The sequence below is a fragment of the Cervus canadensis genome, chromosome 15 (assembly GCF_019320065.1).
Source record: "Cervus canadensis isolate Bull #8, Minnesota chromosome 15, ASM1932006v1, whole genome shotgun sequence".
Classification (NCBI taxonomy): domain Eukaryota; kingdom Metazoa; phylum Chordata; class Mammalia; order Artiodactyla; family Cervidae; genus Cervus; species Cervus canadensis.
The window spans coordinates 71,410,235-71,425,582 of record NC_057400.1 but is presented as its reverse complement, the minus strand read 5'-3'; the positions used below and the strand labels follow the sequence as shown (position 1 = coordinate 71,425,582).

The 15,348-nt window shown below is 45.9% G+C and overlaps 1 pseudogene across 1 annotated transcript; it reads right to left on the bottom strand.

Moving 5' to 3' along the window:
* Nucleotides 1-2,481: 2,481 nt before the first annotated feature.
* Nucleotides 2,482-7,019, bottom strand: LOC122453974 (annotated as a pseudogene). The gene is made up of 2 exons (XR_006273248.1): nt 6,301-7,019; nt 2,482-4,043 (listed from the first exon to the last, which is right to left on the bottom strand). The product of XR_006273248.1 is annotated as a cAMP-regulated phosphoprotein 19-like (transcript).
* Nucleotides 7,020-15,348: the final 8,329 nt, after the last annotated feature.

Below are 15,348 nucleotides of genomic sequence, written 5' to 3'. Positions count from 1 at the left end.
GCATCTCTGCTGCCTCCCAGCCTTGGAGCTTAGCCATCCTGGCCAACCCACAGACCTGAGAGCAAGAAATACATGCTGGTGGCTGCAAAAACACAGAGGTGTTGTCAGTGCATGTTACAGAGCAAAACCTGACTGGGGCGGAGAGCAGTTTCCCCAGGACATGAGTTCATCATCAAGTCCCAGGGTGGTGACCACAAGTCCCCACATGGCCTGAGGCCAGCAGTGGCCTCAGAAATTCCCACCGCTCCTCATGGACAGAGGGAGTGATACGAGATTCCCTGAAGGAAACATACTACCATCAACCAGACCATTTTCTCTCCAGCAATTTTTAAAAATTCTTTTTAATATGTCAGATTAATGTTTGGTGGTGGTTTAGTCACTAAGTCAAGTCCATCTCTTGTGACACGGTGGACTGTATCCTGCCAGCCTCCTCTGTCCATGGGACTCTCTAGGCAAGAATATTTGAGTGGGTTGCCATTTCCTTCTCCGGGGTATCTTCCTGTCCTGGAATCCCAAGATTTAATGTTTAAGAAGTTATATATTTTTAATGTCAGTATGGAGAAGTTTAAAAGATACGAAAGGCCTTACATAGAAAATGCCCCCCCATCCTGAATTGAATGTCCTGGGCCCCCCTCCAAACACAGGCTGCACTCCATCTGCCCAGACTTCACTCCACAGAGACACACAGCTCTCATTCTCTCCTCATCTCACACTTCCTACTTTGGAAACCAATGCTCATCAGCAGTTAGGGAGCTTCCTCACTCTTAGTTAGCTGCATCATATTCCATGCCTGAACATATCATAATCAGTAACTTGTTGATGGACAGTTGAGATGTTCAAACATATTGCATCTACTGACATTATCACAGTGCATGTCCTTGTACAAATGTCACTTCCCATGAGCAACTATATGGCTGCAGGACAATTTCCCTACGACCTGTCAGGGTTTAACCTGCACTCAGGACTTCACTGGGGAGGAGGATGACTCATCAGAGAAAAATCTGTGGGTGTTGCTGACGGCACCACCTGACAAACACCCCAGAGCCCAGTGTCTGGAGGTCAGCGTGTTCTGCCCCAGGAAGCAGAGAGCTCTCGGCTGGGGTCGGCCACAGAAACCAGGCTGGCAACCATGCTCAGGGTAGGACTGGACAATCCAGCTCCATGGCTGCCTCCCCCAGCTGGGCCTCGTGACCAGCAACTGCCAGCTCAGGTGAAGAACGCTGGCAGCCTCAGTAACGCCCAGCTGTCACACTGAACACCTGCGGAGGACCACATGCTCAGCTCCTCGCCTGAATTAGGCCAGCTTCACACACCCATGTTGCTCCTCACTCTGGAGGATTTTTAAACACTAGGATGTGGGGTGGGCGGGCCACCGAGCCCCAAGGCCACTTCCTGTGGCTCCATCTCAGCAGCACACCAGCATCCCAGGCAGCTCCCTTCCTGCAGAGAATACACACCTCCCTTTCCCGAGCACTACTCTGGATTCCCCCCACCAGCAACCCCTCTGCCTCTCTGGGCAGTTCCTGCCCATGCTGGAGCCACTCTACAAAGCGTTCCTGGCCTTCGAACCACCCAGATGCCTGCCCCTGTGCCCCTGCAGCCCAGGCACTTCTCTCTACCCCACTTACTGTGCCCTCGCTTCACCGGCTGACTATGTGGGCCTCCTCACCCCCACCCCTGTGGTCCATGGACACCCAGCGCGTGAGCGCACACACAGTGAGGTGAGCAAGTGGGCTCCCAGTCAGGAACATTGCATCCTGGGTGCATCTCAAATGGAGAATACATGAATGAACCCACATGAGGGGGTCATAGAGCCTTGTCAACTGGTCATAGGAAGAACAGAAACCATTCTTGTTTCCGAGAAACAGCCCCCCAAGATGGCCATCCTCCCCACTGCACACTGGCCTTGCTACTCTGAGGCTATGACCGTCCTGTGGGCTTTTCAAGACATCAACACAGAAAGGAACATGAGTTTCTGAAGAACTATAAAAGCTAATTACCCCTTCTAATAGCTTAAGCATGAAGTAGATGAGGACCTTACACGTCTGCAGCCACAGCAGAGTGCAGCTCAGAACCACAGCTAGTGCCTGGGACAGGAGAGTATCGGCGACTGGAACCTTACAAGCTCTCCATGTGTCTACTTCTACCCACCCCTCCCATTTCCAGCCTCACCCCTTCTCCCACAGTGAGCAGCAAAATACCCCTGGGCTCGACTGTTGAAGGCAGCAAGGCTACTGGGTTCTGGGGACATGGTGTCTCCACAAAGCCAGGCTTACCAAGGGGCCCTGTTGGCAGGACGAGCAGGCGATGGGCAGGTGATAAAGGGCTGTGGGTAGAAGCCAAGACCAAGTTTAAAACTGAGGGAGACATTTGTGTTAATGGAGTTAGAAATCAAGTCTTTCACTATAAAAGACATGAGATGCAAGGTAAAAAAAAAAAAAATAGAAGGTCAAATAAAAAACCTGTCATGTGAAATTGGAATTTTTTTTTCACAAGAGGCAAAGTATTTTATTCTAGTGACCCCCAAATTGACTGTGGAAGTAAAAAGTTTCTACATTAAAAATGTTTATATAAATTATATGAATAGTAATTTTCATAAAAGTCAAAATGAAATGTTCTGCATAGGACAAAAGATATGCCTAAGCAACATATCATATTTGCACAAGGCCACTGAATGTCATGGGTACTACTAACAAATGAAAAAGCTTAAGTCTATGGCAGTCTGAGCAAAGATTTCAGTTTGGTATTCTATAACCCCAAGACTATAAACTACTCTTACTATACAAAAGCTCTAATGACATAAAGAGTTTTTTGTAGGAACTCTTGTGCTTCTGGTTGGCACATTATCTACTCTTTAATATGTGAAAGTAATATAGACAGTTGTGAGAGGTTGTGCAAAACTATTGTGTTTACAAAAATGGCACAAAAGTGAATTCAACAGTTGATGCACATGCACACTTCATTCACATCTTCAATGACAGAAGGTATTCTGAACACTATAGAACTGAATAAGAATACTAGCTTCAACAGCAGCTGTTAAGCAATAGAGTCATGTAAGTTACACCGGAATGGGCAAATATTGCCCAAGTAAAATTCTATTGTTAAAGCTGAAACAGATTTAAGGCCATTCAAGTTCAAGCACAGGATACAAATCTTTTGGAGCCCCATTTATTTGTGTTTGAAATATGTGACCTTTCTTCTAACCTGTGGTCTTAAATTTCTGTTTTACAAAACCCAAAAGGAAAATCCAGAAGAAATCAACAGTAGAGGTTATATTAAATAAGAGTAACATACAAAGCTATAATTAAGATGAACTAAAGAAAGCCAACATTAAAACTGCAAAACTTGTTTGTTACTTGTTGGATCCAGCCCTACACTAAGAGGTAGGCAATATATACAGTTATTTTCAAGTAGATTACTTTATGTTGCTCTATCATGTTCTTTTCATCAGTGCACTGTTAAACTAATAAAAAAAACTCTACACATGTATATTCCCTTACAATAGCAGCACACACTACCGCTATCTGCAAAGCCATCACTGTCAAATGACATAGGGAGTAAAAGGAAATAAAAAGAAGAGGAGTAACATATTAAGGAAAAATAATGGGAATTAGAAGATCCATGCAGTTCAGCTCTTTTTAATCAGCCAGCCAGTTTGCTAGCAACAAGAGATGGGTTTCCATTGAGGAAGGTCCTGTGGAGTGGGAATGCGGTCACCAGTGACCTCTGTCTTATCTGGGGTTGCAGTAGGAAGTTGCTTGTTCTTCATTTTTGCTTTAGCCATGTTGTAATCCCCAGAATCAAAATATTTTTGCCCTTTCTGCAATCATTTCCTTAAAAAATCGGAACCTCCAGGCTTTTGTCCCAGATGAGGGTACCTTGCTTTTAATTTTGCTTCTTCAGCTTTCTCTGGACTAGTCACTTTATCTTCCATTTCCTTCTGCTCCTCCGCGGAGGCTGCCTCGGGGACTTCTGCAGACATTCTGCTCCCTCTTCCTCCGCTTCTCCAGTTCTGCCACACCCAAGCACCTCCTTCTTGCCTTCTGAAATTGGAATTTAAAATATTAATAAGAATTCACGATTTACCTCTATCCTCTGAAAGGGCCTAGAAACTGACACACCAGTAGGAATGATCACACTTGAAGTGCAATTCTTGGTTTCTAAAATCCCCTCGCCAGAAAAGACCAGGGCTCCATGAAGAAATGAGCAGTTCTAAGGCCAAGCCAGGGAAAAGACAAGATGACCCCAGGACATTTTGTTAGGCCCAAACCAAGAAAATGCATGGGTCAAAAGGACTCAGAAGACACCTTGAAGGGGCTTCTGTTAGACAGATATGGTGTAATGTGAGAATCACACAAAATAGTTATTATAATTTATATATAAATTATACAATATAAATTAATGTGTACATAATTTATTATGAAACAGAAAATAAATTAAAATCTGAATCTATAATGGTGTGAGAAAAAGGGAAAGAGAAGAGGGAAATTTCAGGGGGGATTAGAAATAAACTTTCAAATGCTCTGGCAAAAATAATAATTAGTATCATTGGCAGATGTGACAACATGTTAATAATTGTTGAAGCCAGGTGGTAGGTAGACGACATTCATTGTAATCTTCCTTTTATATTTCTGTACACTGGAGAATACTCATTCTAGAAAGTGTGGGGGAAAATAAAAGACAATAACAGGCTGTGCCTTACACATGAGGAGACAGAGAGTTAGGCAGACACTTGTTCTTGGGGAGGATGGGGGAGTGTGTGTGTGTGTGCATGTATGTGTCCATATGTGCATGCGTGAGAGATACAGAGTGTATATACTGTGAGATTTGTGAGTATGAGCAATATTGTTCATGTGTGTGACAGTATGTGTGAGTGTGCTGTTATTCTGTCAAAGAAAGAGACACAATGTATTAGGGTTTTCCAGAATATGAATGTGTGTGTTGTATATATATACATAATATATATGTATATATACAGAAAGAGATTTCTTTTTTAGAAATTGGTTATAAGACAGTGAGAGTTAGCAAGCCCAAATTCTGCAGGAGAGAGTTGTCATTGCAATCTTGAGTCCAATGAGAGTCTGGAGGTAGAATTCCTTTCTTCCCAGGCAACCTCACAGTATTTTCTCTTAAGGCCTTCAACTGATTAGATAAGGCCTACCCACATTATGGAGGATTCTGCTGATGTCTACCGATTTAAATGCCAGTCACATCTGAAAAATACCTGCAGGGACTTCCCTGGTGGTCCAATAGTTAAGAATTTCCCTTGCAATGCAGGGTGCATGGGTTCTATCCTTAGTCACAGAACTAAGATTCCAAATGCTGCAGAGCAATAAGTCTACATACCCTGAAACTACTGAGACTGCGCACTCCGGAGCCCTTATGCCAGGCCACAAGTACTGAGCCTGTATACCACAACTAGAGTCCGTGCACTGCAGTGAAAGATCCTCATGCCAGAACCAAGACCTGACACTGCCAAATAAATACATACATAATTTTAATAAATAAAAAATACCTGCAAAGACATATCTAGACTTGAGTTTAATCAAACACTGGAACTCTGTACATTTGCAAAGGTGGCCATACACCATCTGACTGCAAACACATGAGGGACTCTGAGAGTGAGACCCATTGAGCCCATTCAACTTCCAGAACCATCACTGATAATAATCAGCTGATTGTTGTTAAGTTACATTTTGGGGATATTTGTTATGTAGCCATAGCTAACTTGAACACGAACTAAGCTTCATCCCAACAACCTGCTTCCCAGGACTTTTTCTGCAATAAGATGTGCACTGACTCTGCCTTCATGCAATGGTCTGCCTTCATGCAATTGTCTTGGGGCAAGGATGAGCTCACTCACATGCAAGACATATGTTTTCACAGCAACTTTGGCTTGGAGTTGGGGCCCAGTGTCAAACAGTGGGGAGGGAACAGCTCCCTTCCTGACTTTGTTCTCCTCCTTCTCATTGTCCTACCAATTCCTGTTCCTCCTTCCTGACAACAGTGGATCTTTTCCATATGTGTGTGCCCAGCTGCTGGCCCACAGCATTTACTGAGTAAATAAATGAGATGCCAGGAGGCCCCAGCCAGCAGGAGGTAAGGCTGGGAGTGCAGGATGTTGCCTGACCTGTGCTGTACACCCCTCCACCAGGGCCTAACCAAGGGGAGCGGGGCGGGGGGGTGGTGAGGAGGTGTCCAGGAGGACCTATGGCTCTCTGATCCCTTGGAAAGATGGTGAATGTCCAGGGCCTGTGAAGGACCAACCCAGAGTGGGCTCCCAGTAAACAGTAGGGTTACCCCAAGCTGAAGAGCTGTCCCACTTCCTGTGTGTCCATCTCTCCCTCCAGTGCAGGGCACAGAACCAAAGACTTAGCCCTCGTGAGAGATGTGCTTTTTCAGGGTCTCCTGGGTTAACTGTCTCTTCTCCTGGGTTACTTGTCTGTGCTCCTCCAATAGCATCCCCAGCACAAGCCAGGTCCCCAGCTGCCCAGGTGGGAGGAACTTCACAGGGTGCAGTCAGGCTCACTGGAAAGACAGATGGTAAACAAGCAAGTGAATCATCTTCTGCCTGGTGGTAAAAAAACAGTGCAGGAACGTGCAGTGAGGGCTTTGGCAAGGTGACATTGAGTGGAGGGCTGAGCAGGAGTGTGAGAGTGTGAAGGCCACCCTAGCAGGTGGGTGGGGAGGGGAGCAGTGACCCCAAGAAGGAGGGGTGTGCCTGCATGTGAAGGACCCAGAAGGGCCAGGGTGGCAGCAGGAGACGGGGCAAACAACCAAGAGTGCATCCAGAGGAGCCTTAGGGAGTCCCTGGAGGGCAGGGAGTGTCAGAGAGTCCAAGGCTCCCCACAGACAGGAGGGAGGCATAGCAGGACCCAAGCAGAACCCGGTGCCCAGGCCCAGGCCAGTGGTAGGGAAGCGGGTGCAGCTAGGTCTAGAATCCATCTTGAAGACAGAGGTAAATGTCTTTGCTGCAAGGCAAAGAGGGTTGGACAGGAAAGAGAGGTCTTAAAGGTACCAAGGTCTGAAGAGGGGTGTGAAAGAGAGCCAAGCCACCTTCCACCGGAGGACCCAAGCCTTCCCTTGGAGAAGACGGTGGGATTTGGTGTCCCCTCACTGGGCAGTGAGTGAGAGAGCACCCCACAGGCCATTGCCACCCTCAGATGCTTGCCAACACTGCCCAGGCTAATGTGGGTGCACGTGTGTCCCCAAGCCCGAGAATGTCAATCTACTCCATCTTCCTGGAAAGCTGCTGGGCTCTACTAACATAGAAAGGACAGCCCAGGAGGATGCGGCCAAAGTCACTTTCTTTTCTCATAATCACCAGGACTCATTCCCTCCAGGCAAATATGAGCCAGAAACGCCAGGGCATGCCCCTTGGAGATCCTGAAAATCAGTTTCTATCACCCAAAACAGCGTGGTGTGTTTATTGTGTGCCCCTAACTGTATATTGTCACCCTGCTTATTTAACTTATATGCAGAGTACATCATGAGAAATGCTGGGCTGGATGAAGCACAAGCTGGAATCAAGATTGCCAGGAGAAATATCAATAACCTCAGGTATGCAGATGACACCAACCTTATAGCAGAAAGTGAAGAGGAACTAAAAAGCCCGAGTGAAAAAGTTGGCTTAAAGCTTAACATTCAGAGAACTAAGATCATGGTATCTGGTCCCATCACCTCATGGGAAATAGATGGGGATACAGTGGAAACAGTGTCAGACTTTATTTTTTTGGGCTCCAAAATCACTGCAGATGGTGACTGCAGCCATGAAATTAAAAAACGCTTACTCCTTGGAAGGAAAGTTATGACCAACCTAGATAGCATATTAAAAAGCAGAGACATTATTTGCCAACAAAGGTCCATCTAGTCAAGGCTATGGTTTTTCCAGTGATCATGTATGGATGTGAGAGTTGGACTGTGAAGAAAGCTGAGTGCCAAAAAATTGATGCTTTTGAACTGTGGTGTTGGAGAAGACTCTTGAGAGTCCCTTGGACTGCAAGGAGATCCAACCAGTCCCTCCTAAAGGAAATCAGTCCTGGGTGTTCATTGGAAGGACTGATGCTGAAGCTGAAACTCCAATACTTTGGCCACCTCATGCGAAGAGTTGACTCATTGGAAAAGACCCTGATGCTGGGAGGGATTGGGGGCAGGAGGAGAAGGGGATGACAGAGGATGAGATGGCTGTATGGCATCACCGACTCGATGGGCATGAGTTTGAGTAAGCTCCGGGAGTTGGTGATGGACAGGGAGGCCTGATGTGCTGCGATTCATGGGGTCGCAAAGAGTGAGACACGACTGAGTGACTGAACTGAACTGAGCTTTGTCTTTCATTCCACATCCAACATTCCAGAAGCTTGTATATTACCTGGACAGGCACATAAAAATGGGACCTCAGGTCACATCAATTGAAAAAGGTCCTAACTCACGTTGTGCACAGAGAAGGCCATACAGTCCAGCATGGTACAGCAGAAGAAAATGCTGTAAGTACAGAGCCTTTGAGAAAAACTAGGACACACACTCAAATTCTGTGACTTTGACAAGCTACTTATCTCTCTGATCCTCAGGTTATTCACGTGGGAAAAACATAAAAGAGCCCATTTCACAGGTACCGGTGAAATTTGATGAACTCATATGTGAAACTCCAGCCCATCCCATTCACCACCAGTGCCCACCACAAAAAAAGCCCTCACAGAGTTGTCAGGACACCTGATGACAGTCAGAGAGGAAAGGATGGGCCCAGAGGATGGAGTGAATGAGCCAGATGCTCCAGGACATCTGCAAGGCCCAAAGGACAGCACATAACATAGTAGGGTCTGCTCACTAGCCACCGACAGCAGATAAGCGGCAGCTGGTGACCACAGCGAGCTGCTCCTATTCACACTTACACTCTAAGTGTGCGTCAATCACCTCCTTTATTCCTCCAGCAACTTCAGGAGGAAAGTGCAGGCGATCACAGCTGCAAAAACTCATGGCTGTGGCTCAGCCTCATGGCCCCACTTTCAGGCAACAGACGGCCCACGGTGCAGCTCAGTGTCCCCGCACGCTGCAGCCAGGCTCCCCACCTCCCAGGCAAACTCTCAGACAATGCCAAGACCCAAGGCGCTGATTGAACCCTAGCTAACTCCCACCAGGGTCACCAGGGACTGACACCTGACATCTTCTAGACCTGGGTCCTCTGCAAGATGAAGAGAACCATAGCCTGGCACTGCCAAGGTGTCCTAGAGGAAGGGATGATGCTGGAGAAGGTGCCGAAAGCCTCCAGGTAATCCTGGGCCCCTCTGTCCAGAACACACCATGAGCCTTCCAGCTGCTGTGGCTCAGCATTGGCACAGCCTGGCCCCTCCATCTCCACCTGGCTCCCACCTCCTGCCCCAGGCAGCATCCTCCCCTCCAGCCACAGTGGGCCCCTCCTCAGGAGGAAGTGCTTGAGGCCCACTCTCCCCCTGCTGTCTCATGCTTGTCTGGGAAGGACTATTTACCATGGTGGGGAGAATTTTTCAGTCAAGCTGCCATCCATCAACAATATTTATGAGGTTGTCACAAATATAAGAGGGCCTGCCTCCTGATACCTATATGTTATAATAAGCTATGGATGCAGACAGTTTTGGCTACACAGAAAAAATGACTCTGACATGATTATTAAATTCATGAAGCAAATCTTTCCACATTTATCCACAGATGGAGCCTCAAAGTTACCCCAACAAAAGGCGCTCAACAGTGTCTGAATCCACCCCGTGGTATCTACCCTACGTGTCATACCAGGTCCTCCCGTGCTCCCGGCAGCCAGTTCCACTGGGGCCAACAGGGCAGGAAGGGGGAGGGGAAGAGGATGAACAGAGGGAATGCCAATGTGGGCCAGCCAAGGGCACCGACTTTCCACCCAAATCAATCCTGCCTGTTCTGCTTTCAATGAAAGGTTGCTGCTGCGAGCCATGTGTTACACCGCGATTCGCGACCTCCAGAGGAGAGGATTTCGATCCGGGGTCAGAGACAAGCCTTGACCACTTGGGGCTTTTTGTGTAGCAGAGTTTTATTAAAGCATAATAGAGATAGGGGAATCTTCTGACATAGACATCAGAAGGGGACAGAAAGAGTGCCCCCTTGCTAGTTTTCAGCAAGGTGTTTTATGTTGTTAGTGAGCTGTTGATCAGATAAGAGACCCCTCAAGGCTGAGGGAGTTTCACCAGGCCCCTCTCCTACAATACGCCTTTCTGAGATAGGATGGCACGAGGTGTCTCATCCCTGGTCATAAGATGATTGACATGAATACTGGTTTGTTGAGCCATTATCAGTCCAAGGTTTGAGAAAAGAAAAAAAAAAAAAAAAGGTTAGTCTTAGGCAGAACTAGTTTCATCAACAGAGAACAGGGAGAAAAAAATGTCTGCCACTTGCAATTTATTTCCTCCTGCCACTTGGGGACCTCTGGCCTTCCTACCTGTTACCCTCTCATTCCCCCCTTTTCTTTTAGGAGAATTATGTTGCTTAGGGGAAGGGGCAGCATTCTCATTCCATAACTGCTTCTGAGCTGATAAGGGGCATCATCCCTAAACTGGTGAGGCAACATATTCCTCACACTCTCATATTGAGAGTCTCTGATCCAGAGGCCCCAAGTCGTAGTTGGAGGAAGCTGTGGCCCTCAGTAGGAGTTTGGACAACCACTTGTAACTTAAAAGCCTTCATGCAGCTATAAACAAGTCCAGCTACCCAATTACAGATGCAGGAAGCAAACAGCAAGAACAGAACAATCATAATTATTACAACTAAGATACTTTTCCACCATGGGGAACTAGTTAGCATCCCCCAAAGTGAAGGGACTGAGACTTCAGGAGTATCTATAGCCTGAATCATCATGTTCATGTGTTTAGTAAAGTGAGTAACGTTAGTGCTCGTATCTGGTATATATGTACAACACTGGGTATGAATAATGGCACAAGTTCCTCCTTGTGCAGCTGTTAAAATATCTAAGGCCAATCTGATTTGTAAAACCACCTTTCTAATTTGTATTTGTTCAGCATTAAGGGCTGAAATAGCTTTTTGAGAATCTTGTAAGGTTTGTTGAGTAAAGTTAGTCAGAGGATCAACTCGTAGCATGACTTCTGTAGTTCCCAGAGAGGGAATGAATATTGCAGCCAAATAATCATACCAGTGAAATATAGACCTTATCCAATGAGTTCTAAGGTGTGGCAAATTAGCAGCCTTCTCTGGAAGCTCTGAAAATATGAAGCCATGAGTAAAAGCTGGACCTAGGGTGCATCTCCCTATCCAGCTAGGGTGAAGCCACGCCCATAGGTAAGAGTCACATATCCAATAGGCCCAGTTTGAAGCAAGCCAGCATGACTGAGGGATCCAGTCCCAATCAGTGCCTGGCCAGGCAAAGCAGGACCTGTATTGGGGCTAGAAAACACAGGAATGATTATATTGCATACTTCATATGAGGCAAAAACCCCAATTGTTTCCAATCATTATAATTAAGTTGTCAGCTAACTTCTAGACATGGCTCTATTTGTTCCCAGCATATAGGGTCACTAGACACTAGGTGCCCCTTTTCAGGAGTTAGCCATATGACCTCATCCCATATTTGATAAACATCAGGTAAAAAACCATCAGATCTAGACCCATGTGTCTTCTTATGTGCAGCAAAATAGTCATTAAACCAAGACTAAGTATAATCAAAATTAAAAGTCACAATATGTCCATAGTTAAGGTACAAAGTGTTATATCAGTCCATTTTAGGATTATTAAATGTGATCAGGTTAAGAAGAAGTATCACATATGATTGTTGTTGTCAAAGGTAGTCACAGACTTGGAGAAAGTCCTTTCCCTGAAGTGGAGATGCCCACCATGGGAAGCCTTCCCCTGATGAGGAGGGAAGTGCTCTGCAGACCCAGCAGTTAGACCGATTGTGGAATGCAGCATAGGAGTGAGCCCAGGACTGGAAGGCATTACCTTGAGAGTCACATGGCAGGCTCAGGACTTTGGGAGTTAACAGAAGCAGGCCCGTATAGATTATCAGAAACATCTGAAAAGTGAAGAGTAAAAGCATAGAGAATAAAGACATAAAAATGACATAGCTTAGCCTGAAGGGTCAGGATGCCACTTTTTAATTCGAGTGTGGTGCACCCATGAATTAATTCCTGGCACCTTGACAGTTGTGGGAGAAGAAAGAATTACCTCATAAGGGCCTTCCCAGAGGGGCTCAAGAGATTGCCCACCCCCCAGGTCCCAATTTCTTTATCAGGACCTCTGTTCCCGGCTCAAACAACAGCTTGTTTGACTCAAAGGCTGAATCAGGGGTCACCTCCCAGAATTCCCATAAAGTCTGTTGAAAAGCTGAAATTTGAGTTATATAACAACAGCTGATATTTAAGAAGCCAACTGTCATGCAAATATTAACTTTAGAGTTTCAGATTCCACTCACACCATGAGAAGTCAGTACAGGAAGATTTCATCCATTTGTAAACTTAAGAGCTTTAGGCACTATTAAAGCAATAAAAGCAATTACTCTTAGACAATGTGGCATCTAATTTTCTACTCAGGTATCCTATACGTTTCTGGTGAGGCCCTTTGGGTTGTGTCATAACTCCCAAGGCCATACTTCTTCTTTCAGTGACAAACAAATTAACTCTGACCCTGTGGGCAAGCTCAAAGCAGGAGCTTGCAAGAGGGCAGTTTGAAGAGCCTTAAGTGCCTTTTGAGTATCTCAGGACCAAACCAGTTTGTCAGTTTGGGCTTGTTGAGTTTCAGTTCCAAATGCAGCCATAGCCTGTGATGCCCAAAAATCTTCTCAATTGTCTTAAAGTCATAGGTAAGGAATGATTTAGTATAGGCTTACTTCTCTGGGGCCTATGGCCCTTGTCCCTTTGGATATGATTAGGCCTTCAAATCAATGACTGAAAAATATTTGGCTCATTCAGGAATTTCAGACAACAGAGTATAAGGATTAGACATCATGGGGTGTAAAGAAACCACGGCCTCATTTATTACCCATAAATCTTGAACTAGTCTCCATTTATCATTTGACTTTTTCACACCCAAAATAGGAGTGGTTACAGGGAATTAATAGCCCCCACTCCTTTAATTCTCAATGGGCTTTAACCCTTCCATAACCTTGGGTTTTAGAGGATACTGCTTTTGATATGGAAATATGTGCAGGTCTTTGAGCTGGACAACAACAGGAATAGCATTTTGTGTTCGACCCACAGTTTTTCCATCAGCCCACACTCTAGGGTTTACATTTTGTTCAATCAATGGGAGAGAAGTAGAGGTCTCCATATCATGAAAACAGAGGCATGGACCTTGCTCAGTATATCCCTCCCCAAAAGGGGTGAGGGAGACTCTGGCATGATCAAAAACTCGTGTGAAAACAGCACAGAGTCCCAGTTGCAGCTGAGAGGACAACTGAAATAACATTTGGCTCATCCAGACAATCTTATTACAGTAATGGATCAAGAAGAAAGTGGACCAGGGGCTTCAGTAAGCACAGAGTAAGTTGCCCCAGTGTCTGAAAGGAAGTCAACTGATTGGCCCACTACAGTTATTAATACCCAAGTTTCCTCAGATGTAATTAGAATGGGAGCTTGTGTGGGGACCCCTGGGCAACTTCAGTCCTGATTGTCCTGAGAGTCTGATCTCTGGGGCCTATGCCTCTGTGGGCAGTCTCTCCTCCAGTGTGGTCCTTTGCAGACTGGACATGGACCCAGGAGCCGCTTAGGAGTCTGAGGGCAATCCCACTTGAGGTGCCTCTCCTTCCCACAGTAGCAAACCCGTCCCTTTCCACCTGGGCCCCTCTGGGCACTTTTCTCAGGCTGTCTCAGAATGGTTCTGACCACCATTATTAGGGCTTCAGTCTGTTCCTTGGTCTTTCTCTGCTTTTCCTTTCTCTCTTCATATTCCCTGCCATAATAAACTGTCTAATCCAGTTGCAACAAATTATCTAAAGACTGATTTGGTCCATACGCCTGTTTTAGTAGTTTACAGCAGATATATGGTGCTAACTGAGAAACCTTTCTTTTAAGATCACTATTCCCTCTTCGCTTTTAGGATCAATCTCAGTGACTCTGCAAAGGACTTCTCATAGTCTATTTAGGAATTTACCAGGTGCTTCCTTCTCCTCCTGTTCTGTTTGCCAATTTGGCATCATTTAACGTCTTAGCACATGCTCGCCTGAGTCCTTCAAGAATACATCTGACAAAATGACTCTGAACCCATCTTTAGTCATGTTATAGTCCCAGTCTGGTTCTATAGTTGGGACTGCCTGATTCCCAGCAGGGAGGGTAGCTATCTTGTCCTCCCTCTTTCCTGCTGATTCATTATCAACCCATTCATCTCCATAGGCAAAAGCTTTCTCCAAAACTCGAGTTTTTGAGTCAGGAGTTAGCGTCTGCCCCAGGATATACCTCACATCCTTTCAAGTAAGGTAATAAAGCAGAGTAGCACCCTTAAAGGCTCTAATATATTTTTCTGGGTACTCCAAATAATTTTCCAGATCCTCCTTGATTCTCTGTATTTCTTGATAAGAAAAGGGCAAACAGACAGATTGATTGTTTTTCCCGGTGGGTTCTTTATGAAGCAACAGCAGCTTCTGCAGCTGCTCCTCAGCCGCTCTGGCTGCCCTTCACATATGATCCCAGGGATACATTGCAGAAACTTGTTCTTCCTTATCTGTCTGTCTCCTGTTCTCCATCTCAACCTGCATTTCACCCTTCGTTTTACCTGTCTGAGCTCCCCTTACTTCAACTGAGTTTCAGTTGAAACCAGTGTGGTCCGAGGTTGTATTGAGACAGGAATTTGAACCTCTCCTGAGACTGGAGCAGCTTGGATTTCACTTTGAGTTTCTACCAAGAACAAGGCACCCATCGCCTGACAGGTGCCCTGACTCTCAGTTTGCCCAGTTGGAAGCCCCGGATATGGGGGCAAAGCAGGAGGACAGGAGGGAGCTGAAGGTTTCACACCCAAATCTATACCCTTAGGGCAGAAGCCTGGCATGTTTCACAGAGAGAAAAAAAGGCAACACATATGCTGTTTCTGCCAACTTCCCTTATTTTCTACAGAACCTGTCCAATTGTAAGACAGTATTATAATTAAGAGACCCTCCAACTGGCAATTGTTCGCCATCCTCCAATGGATACCATGGCCATGCAGTATCACATAGGAAGTTGACGTGTGTCTTCTTTAAGCTCTGGGGGTCAAATCTATCCCAGTTTCTCAGGATGCAGTTCAAAGGACTGAAGCTTGAATTGTTAGCTCCCATCAGTAAGAGAGAAAAAGCAGCATCCAGCAGCCTTTTCTACCAGAGGCGCCCCTCCCTGCTCTACATGGGGGTGGAGACAGGTCTTCCACCTAAGC